The sequence below is a fragment of the Paramormyrops kingsleyae genome, chromosome 25 (genome assembly GCF_048594095.1).
Source record: "Paramormyrops kingsleyae isolate MSU_618 chromosome 25, PKINGS_0.4, whole genome shotgun sequence".
NCBI lineage: Eukaryota > Metazoa > Chordata > Actinopteri > Osteoglossiformes > Mormyridae > Paramormyrops > Paramormyrops kingsleyae.
The window spans coordinates 12197439-12206840 of NC_132821.1; the positions used below are offsets into that span (position 1 = coordinate 12197439).

Consider the following 9402-nt stretch of genomic DNA (forward strand, 5'->3'; position numbering starts at 1 on the left):
GGCCTCCGTTACGGCCACCCCCGTCTTGTTTCTTATGGCACGCGCGTAGGCCTTTTTAGAAAAAACATCAATCACCGTAAGGAGGTATTTTAACCCGTCGTTGTACGTGGCCAGCCCTTGCATGTCGCATAAATCGGCCTGCCACTGATACATGGCTCTCGGTACAAACACTCTGTTCCTGGGGAAATTCTTTTTAGCCGGCTTATGTAAAGTATAACTGTCTTGCGTAGACAGCCACTCTCTGATATCATCGGTAGCCACTTTTTTCCCAGTATCATCCTCCACGGCTCTCTGCAGTCTGGAGACACCCCCGTATGACCCCGGCTGGCTGGGGTCATAGTACGAGCGGCTCAAGACACGAGCTGTAGTCTTGGCAACAGACATGCTTTTTCACACAGCGAGAGTGTGGGGGGGTGAGAGCAGGGATGCGGCGTTTTATAGCTGTCTGGGGAGGGGGGTGAGTGAACACATTAATGAAATTGTGTGTAGAGTTTAGAAAAGAGTTTTAGCTGGGGCGGGATTCGAACCCACGCGGACATACGTCCATTGGATCTTAAGTCCAACGCCTTAACCACTCGGCCACCCTGCCAAACATGTATATACAAAGACTATTGCAATGTTTTTCAACTCAATTTTATTGCAAGGGCATACATTTTAGTGAAAGATACATTTTCAAAATGCTGGTATACATTTTCTTTGTGAAAGATATAGTTTTAAAAACGCTATTACAAGGGTACACATTTAGTGAAAGATATAGTTTTAAAAACGTTATTACAAGGGCATACAATTAGTTACAGCCGTGACAGTTGTTGAGGTAGATATAGTTTAAAAACATTATTACAAGGGTACACAATTACAGGTAGTTACAGCCGTGACAGTTGTTGAGGTAGATTAGCGATGTCACATGCAGTAAGGTCCGTATAGAGGCCTTTTCAGCGATGCATGTATGCAGAGTAGAAAGCATCTGATTAACATCGAAAGGCTGCTTATTATGAAATTTAAAGGCAACTACATCTACGATTAAAGCATAAAATATAAAAATGTGATTACAGTCAAATTCATCGTCGGGAATACAAGATAGACACGCGTGTATGAGACTTTCTGACGATTGTCCTTCTCTCTCTGCCATCGGCTGAGTAAGTAAAACTATTCCCCGCTGATAATGTTCTCCGACTTGAGCAATCTCAAATATCAGTCTATGAAAGCAGCAACAAGTATAATCATCCCGACAATCGCTTTTCTTTTTATCGATAGCATGCAACAACAGTGGGCTAACTTTTTCTAAAAAAACATTTAACATAAACCCCCGTAAAACGCTGCCGATACCGTTCCCCATTACAAATTGCGTTTTGTTTTAGTCTTGGGCCTCCCAACGACTCAGAAACTCTTCTTCCAGGATCTGCTTAAGCGCGGGGGTCTGTTCAAACAGATCCTGTTCCAGGCGAGTGATTTCCAGCATTCCGTCGCGGGCCTCGCGTAGATCATACAGGATAGCTTCCACGGCCCCCTCCAACCTGCCGATGGAAGCTCGGATGCCCAGGGTCGTCAGAACGTGAATCAAGGCGGGTGTCAGCCGGCTGGTCCACAGGTCACTCAGCACAGAGTCAAAGTGAATGTAAAAGTAATTCCTGCCAGCGGGAAACAGGCAAGGGTGCTGTCTTTGACTGGGATGATCCACCTCGCAGCCGTAGCAGTTTTTCTGCTGATGCTTCCTGATGACTGAGGCTAAAAGCCCCACTATCATGGCTTTTATGCAGCTGAGCATCCCTATGCACAAAGCCGGTCTGGAGCGAAGCGTGCAGGGGGTCGGAGGGACCTCTCCAGGAACAGAGGCCGGTGTCGGTGGAGGGGTCGGAGGGAGCTCTCCGGCATCAGAGGCCTGTGATGCTGCTGGTGAAGGGGGTGAAAAGGCCTCATTCTCCCCGCTGCTTTCGTCGTCGTCGGAGAACACTTTGTCGCTGTAATTTGCTGCTGCTGCTGCCATGATGATGATGATGATGTTTGTGAAAGGGGGTTGTAAAGGCGTCCAGTTATATACAGGCGGAGGGTGAGGGGAGGGGGGTGATCCTTAGGGCGTAGGTTTTTGCATCTCCTTACTGTATCCGACTCTCCTTGAACAGCGCTTGGAAGTAATCGCTCTTTTCTTCAATCAGCCGCATCCAAATCATGAACGGAATTCTCATTCCACAACAGTCGCATTTAGGCAGCTGCCATATATTCAGCATTCTCTTGTCCAGCTCCCCGGTCGCGTCCCACTTCATAAAGGTGCTCCGTTGTTTACCAGTGTCAGCATCTCTATAGTGCATCTCCATTCTAGCAGTCTCTGTCTCAAAGTCGGGGTCGGTGCTCTCCTTCATCAACGGGATAACAACAGTCTTCAAGTTTCCCCATTCCATTTCAGAAAAACATGCCAGATGCGGGTCATCTTTCCCCGGGTCTGCGGCATCTCCGGTGACCTGAAAGATGCGTAGTTCCTCCGCAACATTGTCAAAGAGGCAGACCAATTTATCCCCGTTGGGCAGCTCCCAGGTACCTCTCAGGTCTCCAGACGGCTGCATCAAAAGTACCCGTCTACGCCTCGTAGGAGTCTTCTTCTTGGGAGCCCCCGGAGGCCGCATAACAGCCTCCTCCTGCTCCTGCTGAGTCTTAGGTGGTGGTGAGGCTGAATCGTTCATTTCCATAGTGCCAGACATGTCTGTGTTTCTTAAAAAATCAGTGTTGGCCCTACAGCGCAAAGCTCCCTATATTCTCCACGGCCTGATGGTGGGGGGGCGTGGCACGCATGGTAAGGCCATGATGATGATACTGGGTGGGGGTACTTGTGTCTCTTTACCAAAGGAGTGAAACCCTGATCAAGGTAATAAAAATTTCAGCGGTTGCTTACTTTTTAGGATTTATTTAAGGAGAAATATACGGCCTGTCAAGTTTTATCTGTTGTCTATTTCGATGTACGTTTTAACTGCGCAGACGGTATGGGGCGAGTCGGGGGAAAAGACAAAATTTACTGGAATACAAAATGTCAAACTTGATGTGTGGCGGGGAGACGGGGGGAAAAGACAAAACTTCAACCAAAATTTACTGAAATACAAAGTGTCAAACTTGATGTGTGGCCGAAATTACAGTTTGACCGGGATTTGACCTATCGGGATGTACATAGGTTGCATGAGGAAAAACACAAGGCCAAACTGCTACTGCTGCAGGGGGGTGTCGGCTTTCACACACACACACACACACACACACACACACACACAGACGGTCAAACTACTGCTAAGCGTTTTTTACTGGACGTCAGACCCAGCTCCTCCTCTCATTCTTAGCTCCAACTTGGTCATTCTCACAGGATTTCTTTCAGTCTCGCGCAGCACAACTCTCAGCTCTCCGGCATCGCTCTCTCCGAGTCCTTTGCGGATTATCCAAAGCCATGGGACCTTACCACGGTACCGCAACAGACACAGCATCGCTCTCTCCGAGCCCTTTTCCACAGATTCTCCAAAGCCACGGACCTTACCACGGTACAGCGTACGCTCACACTCCATCAGGTAACCCACCCCCACTCAGACCCAGTGTTTGGGACCTTAACGCACCAACCCCCCCCCCTGCTCAGTCCCCTGCTCGGCACCCGCTGGATGCAGACAAAACACCACACTCATAAGCACTCTCCTCAAATTAAAATAATAATAATTACATAATAATACATAATTAAATAATAATACATAATTAAATTATAATAAATAAATAAACTATATACAAATAAACCCCTATCCCAACGCTCAACTGGCTCACAGCCAAAAAAAAATAGCCCCCCCTCCCACTACCTCATGACGTCACCCGGCAGCCCCCGCCTGTCACTTTTTGATTTATTTGACCTTTGTGACCTTTGACCCAACCTGTCACTTTGACATAAGCGGTATTCTATCTCTCTCTGTCCTTCATTCAACTAGTTTTAGAGCAACACATCAAAATGTTAGGCACATTGTAGAAAGAGTCTGTCCTCCTGCTGCTGCTAGGGCTTCTGTTTCCTTGATGGCTGTTTCACACCTCTCTCTGATGCACACACAGAGGTACCCGTCCCCCAACACACTGGGAACACAGCCATGGCTGACCTGCAGGTCGCATAAACAAATAGAGTGAGTCAGATAAATGTAATAAAGGTGTTTATTGCATTTTTGCTATAAAATGTGCCTATACTTTTTTTTACCAGTGAGATTCCTGTCTTCTCAAAGTTACACCCTTCTAAGTCATACTGTTAAATTCATATGTCTCTGTCTGTGTCAACACATGGTGACCTACACATATAAGAACACAAACGTATAAGAAAACACAGCCTGAAGTATTACAGCAGAAATACTCAGGTCACTTCCTTAAGCTGAGAAGATCTCCATGTGTGCTGAAAGCACCTACACTTGGGAAGGCTCTTACAGTCTGTAAGCGTGCTTGAAATGCAGCCTGTGTGGACCACTACAACAACAGGCCACACAGGGGATTTATTAAGTAAATTAAAGTATGGGATTTGTGCTCCACAAATAGCCCAAAACACATGTTTATAGCCCGACGAGATTTAGCTGCAACACTTGTCACCGGCTAAAAATCAATAAGATTAATACATATATTTACATGTAATATATGCTGTCATAAACATAGTCATAAACACAGAGTGCGAGTAAAGTAACATTTTGTTAAGCAACGGCCAGGTGCTGGGAAAAAATAACCTTTAAAATACTGATTATGACCCCAGTGGTCTTAATGCAACAAAATATTAGGATCATTACAGGCTGTGCCTGTCCTCCTGTTGCTGCCAGGACTTTTGTTTGATTGATGCCAGTTTCACACCTCTGTGATGCACACAGACAGCTACCCATCCCCCAGCACACTGTGAAATCCAGACGTCACACCTTGGGCAGATCAGCAGGTCACATAAGCTGTTCTCTTTATTTTAGCTTAATCACAAAACCTGTCTGCTCAAGGAAGTGTGCTTTCATTTTATAGAAATTAGCAAAAAAATAAATAAAACATATCAGTATCACAGAGGTCAAAGCAACGCCATCGGAGAAAATAGCAGGCCGAATCTGCAGCGACATTACACAAAAAACATACAATGTACATGGGGAATCAGGGTTCGATTCTGCAGAGGGAGTCTGAGAAACGGCCCCCTCTCATTTGTAAATGTCTTATGTTCTTATGACATTTGTGAACAAACATACATTGGAGACTGATGTGTAAGCATGTTTTCACTCTATTCATTTAATTCTGTTTTTTTATAAATAAATCAGTCTTTTGTTTCAATATATTTTGTGAATATGTGTCTTTCATATTTGCAGGTCAGTCAGTGTGTGGGATATTTTGTATAGATATGGCAGGCTTTTGTGAAGGTTTCCATGTCACACACAAAGGCTTATTTGAGCTACCAGTCTGAGTAAATGCAAATGTGCCAGGCTTCACAGGTAATTGGTGTGTTTGCACAACAAAAGCAGGAGGGCAATGGAGCTAATGGCTCAGCGAGAATCTGCGGCAGGCCTAGTAGTGCTAGAAAATTTAGGCAAATTTGTGCAGGTTTAGTAGTTCTAGCGTTAATGACTTATTTTGGAAGTTTTTTTTTTTTTTTAACCAGTAATGCCGATAGCCCCATTGGATGAAGAGCAATACACCAAAATTTTAGGAACATTTTAGACTGAGCCTATCCTCCTGCTAATACTAGTAGTCACTGTATGTCAATTTGTCTGTGTCAGAACAGTACGATTTGAACAATCTGTGGTGCCATCTGTAATGCGATCTGGGCCCTTTAAGGCTGGCTCGCTGCAAATAGTGAGCGAGTGCGAGTGTGCGTTAGAGCAAGACGGGGGCGGGGTGGCAATTTCAGGCAGAAATTTCAGGGTAAAAAGGGGGAAATCGAAATTGGATCATACTGGCAATGTTGCTCAGAATCGCTGTAGCTTTCCGATGGTATGTGGGGCGACACATAAGAAAACAAACATTCATTATTACATTCTATTTACGTTAAATTGCGATCTTCCACATTAATCAAAAGGTAAAACTGACATAATTACAGCTCCGATATCTTATATTAAAGTCACCCGAGAGTCACAAAATGGTTTTGAAATGGCAAAGACAGACACAAATCAAATGTATATGAGCAGCGACATAAGAGATGTGTTGTTTGGGTTAATTATATTAGAGTATACTATATTCATATGTGGTGTGGTGGCGAATTGGTGCAGAAATTTTAGAACTGCACTATTCATTTATCACTCTATTTAGAAATATAAATTATAAAAGTTCTTAAAAGATTCATCCTTCTTAAAAGTTACTTTGTTTCACATTTGAAATCGTCTTTCAAAGTGTCCCTCACAATGCCACTGGGGGTGGCGTGGGCGGGGCTACGTGGTGGGGGCTAAGTAGGGGGGACGCGGTCAGAATGGTATATTAAGAGGAGACCTCCACATGTACAGTTACTCTACCTCTGCTTCCAGCGAGACAAGAGCTCCAGACTCTGTAGAAGATTTCATCTATTGTTGAAGAATTTATCAAGAATGGCTTCCAAATGGTAAGTTATGATCAATTTATTATTGCATTTGAATCTGTAAAAACTGTGGATAAATTTGTTCTTCCTTGTATGTACTTTACTTATGTATTTTTGTATGTATTTTTTTGAACTTAAAATGCATCCATTACAAAACTAAAACAATTTTTTGAAGCAATTTAAGGGTAGAATACTATTTTTTCATTTGCAGTGTTCACAAAAGGCTTATATTGCATAATATCAATGTAACTAAATAGTCAACATGATTATGATTAGGCCACTTAAAATTAATAAATTGTTTTACATGGCCGCCCGCCTCAATTTTTTGGTGCCGCCTCGATTTTTTTTATATTTTATATATTTTTCAAAAAATCCGTTTTTTTCACCTCAAAAACTGTGGGTGAAAAATCTTGAATGTCAGCCTCGGATTTTTCAATTTGACGCTTCTCGGGCAATGGTTTTTATCGTTTGTCAGATTGTGTGTGGGCCCACGGTATTAAAATCTTGGCAGGGCATCAAAATACCGAGTAATATTACCCTTCGCGAGCTGTTTGAGAACTTTTCTAGTTTTAGTATATCTCTGTTGCCGTTCGTCTTTTCGCTAAAAATATAAAATATAAAATCCCCTACTCACCAATATTTTAGAAGTTTGAGTCATGTAAAACAATTTATTAATTTCAAGTTTTTATTGAAATTTATTGTCATATGCATGGTAAAAACAGTCAGTTACACCATACAATCAGTGCTTGAAGTGGGAAAAAATAAGTGCAGGAACTCTAATTTTCCGACATTTGACATTTGTGCGGTGAAAAAAAAATCAAGTCTTTAAGAACATAAGAACATAAGAACTATACAAACGAGAGGAGGCCATTCGGCCCATCGAGCTCGCTTGGGGAGAACTTAACTAATAGCTCAGAGTTGTTAAAATCTTATCTAGCTCTGATTTAAAGGAACCCAAGGATTCAGCTTGCACTACGTTATCAGGAAGACTATTCCATACTCTGACTACACGCTGTGTAAAGAAGTGCTTCCTTAAATCCAGTTTGAAATGTTCTCCCGCTAATTTCCACCTATGGCCACGAGTTCTTGTATTTGAACTAATGCTGAAGTAACTATTCGGTTGAACAGCATCCAAACCTGTTAGAATCTTATAGACCTGGATCATGTCCCCCCTCAGTCTCCTTTGCTTGAGGCTGAACAGATTTAGCTCAAATAACCTTTCCTCGTATGACATTCCTCTAAGACCAGGAATCATTCTTGTGGCCCTACGCTGCACCTTTTCTAAGGCCGCTATGTCCTTTTTAAGATATGGTGACCAAACCTGTACACAATATTCTAGGTGAGGTCTCACCAAGGAATTGTATAATCTTAGCATTACCTCCCTTGACTTAAACTCCACACACCTGGAGATGTACCCCAACATCCTATTGGCCTTTTTTATTGCTTCCCCACACTGGCGAGAATGAGACATGGAAGCATCAACATACACACCAAGGTCTTTCTCATAATCAGCTACCTTTATTTCAGTAGGTCCCATAAAATACCTGTACTTTATATTTCTGCTCCCTACATGGAGTACCTTACATTTGTCTATGTTAAATTTCATCTGCCAGGTGTCAGCCCAGTCACTAATTAAATTAAGATCCCGCTGTAGCTGCTGAGCCGCTAGTTCAGTATCTGCTACACCACCCACCTTGGTGTCATCTGCAAATTTCACCAGTTTACTGTATATATTGGTGTCTATATCATTTATGTAAATTAGGAACAAAAGTGGTCCTAAAATTGAACCCTGCGGTACCCCACTATGAACGCAGGCCCACTGTGACATCGAGCCTCTTATAACTACTCGCTGCTTCCTATCCGTTAACCAGTTATCAATCCAAGTCGCTACAGTTCCTAAAATACCTGTCGCTTTGAGTTTAAGTGAGAGCCTCTTGTGGGGAACAACATCAAAAGCCTTTTGGAAATCTAAATAGATGACATCATAGGCCTTCTTATCATCAACTTCCTGAGTAGCTTCCTCAAAAAACTCCAACAGATTTGTTAAACAGGATCTACCTCTCCTAAATCCATGCTGGCTATCCCTCAAAATGTTATTTGAGTCCAGGTAATCTACCATTTTCTCTTTGATTATAGCCTCCATAACTTTACCAGTTATACAAGTTAGACTGATTGGCCTATAGTTTGACAAATTACTTCTATCCCCTTTTTTGAAAATGGGCGTTATGTTGGCATGCTTCCAATCAGAAGGTACCACACCTTCAGATAAGGATTTCTGAAACAGTAATGTTAAGGGTCGGCAAATAATATCCCTCATCTCTTTTAACACTATAGGTAAGATGCCATCAGGGCCCTGTGATTTATTTATTTTGAGCTTAGCTAGGCTTTGCAAAACATCAGCTTCAGTTATATATATATTAGTTATAGACGATGTTGAATTAGTAATAAGAACTGGTAAGTTACTAGTGTCCTCGACAGTGAATACCCGTGCAAAACTATCATTGAACTCATTTACTATGTCAATGTCGTTTTCAATTATAAGACCCTTACTATCCTGCAGATTAGTAATTTCAGCTTTTAGAGCTCTTTTAGAGTTAAAATACTGGAAGAAACTTTTAACGTCATCCTTAGCCTCCAATGCGATCTTCCTTTCGACATTCCTTTTAGCTCGTCTAATGTCATTTTTTAATTCAGCCTGTAGATTTAGATACTCTTGCTTTATTATGTCATCATCAGTTATTTTCCATCTCTGGAACAAAGCCCTTTTCCTCCTTACTTTATACTTTATGTCCCTATTAAACCACCTAGGTTGCAATTTCCTAGATTTATTCTTGCTAGAAACAGGTATGAAGTCCTCTTGTACTTGCAATAATGTGCTTTTAAAA

At 42.3% G+C, this 9402-nt stretch overlaps 1 non-coding gene across 1 annotated transcript; it reads right to left on the reverse strand.

Annotated features, from left to right (window-relative positions):
* Positions 1–506: 506 nt before the first annotated feature.
* Positions 507–589, reverse strand: trnal-uaa (transfer RNA leucine (anticodon UAA)). The gene has a single exon. It is a non-coding gene; the product is annotated as a tRNA-Leu (tRNA).
* Positions 590–9402: the final 8813 nt, after the last annotated feature.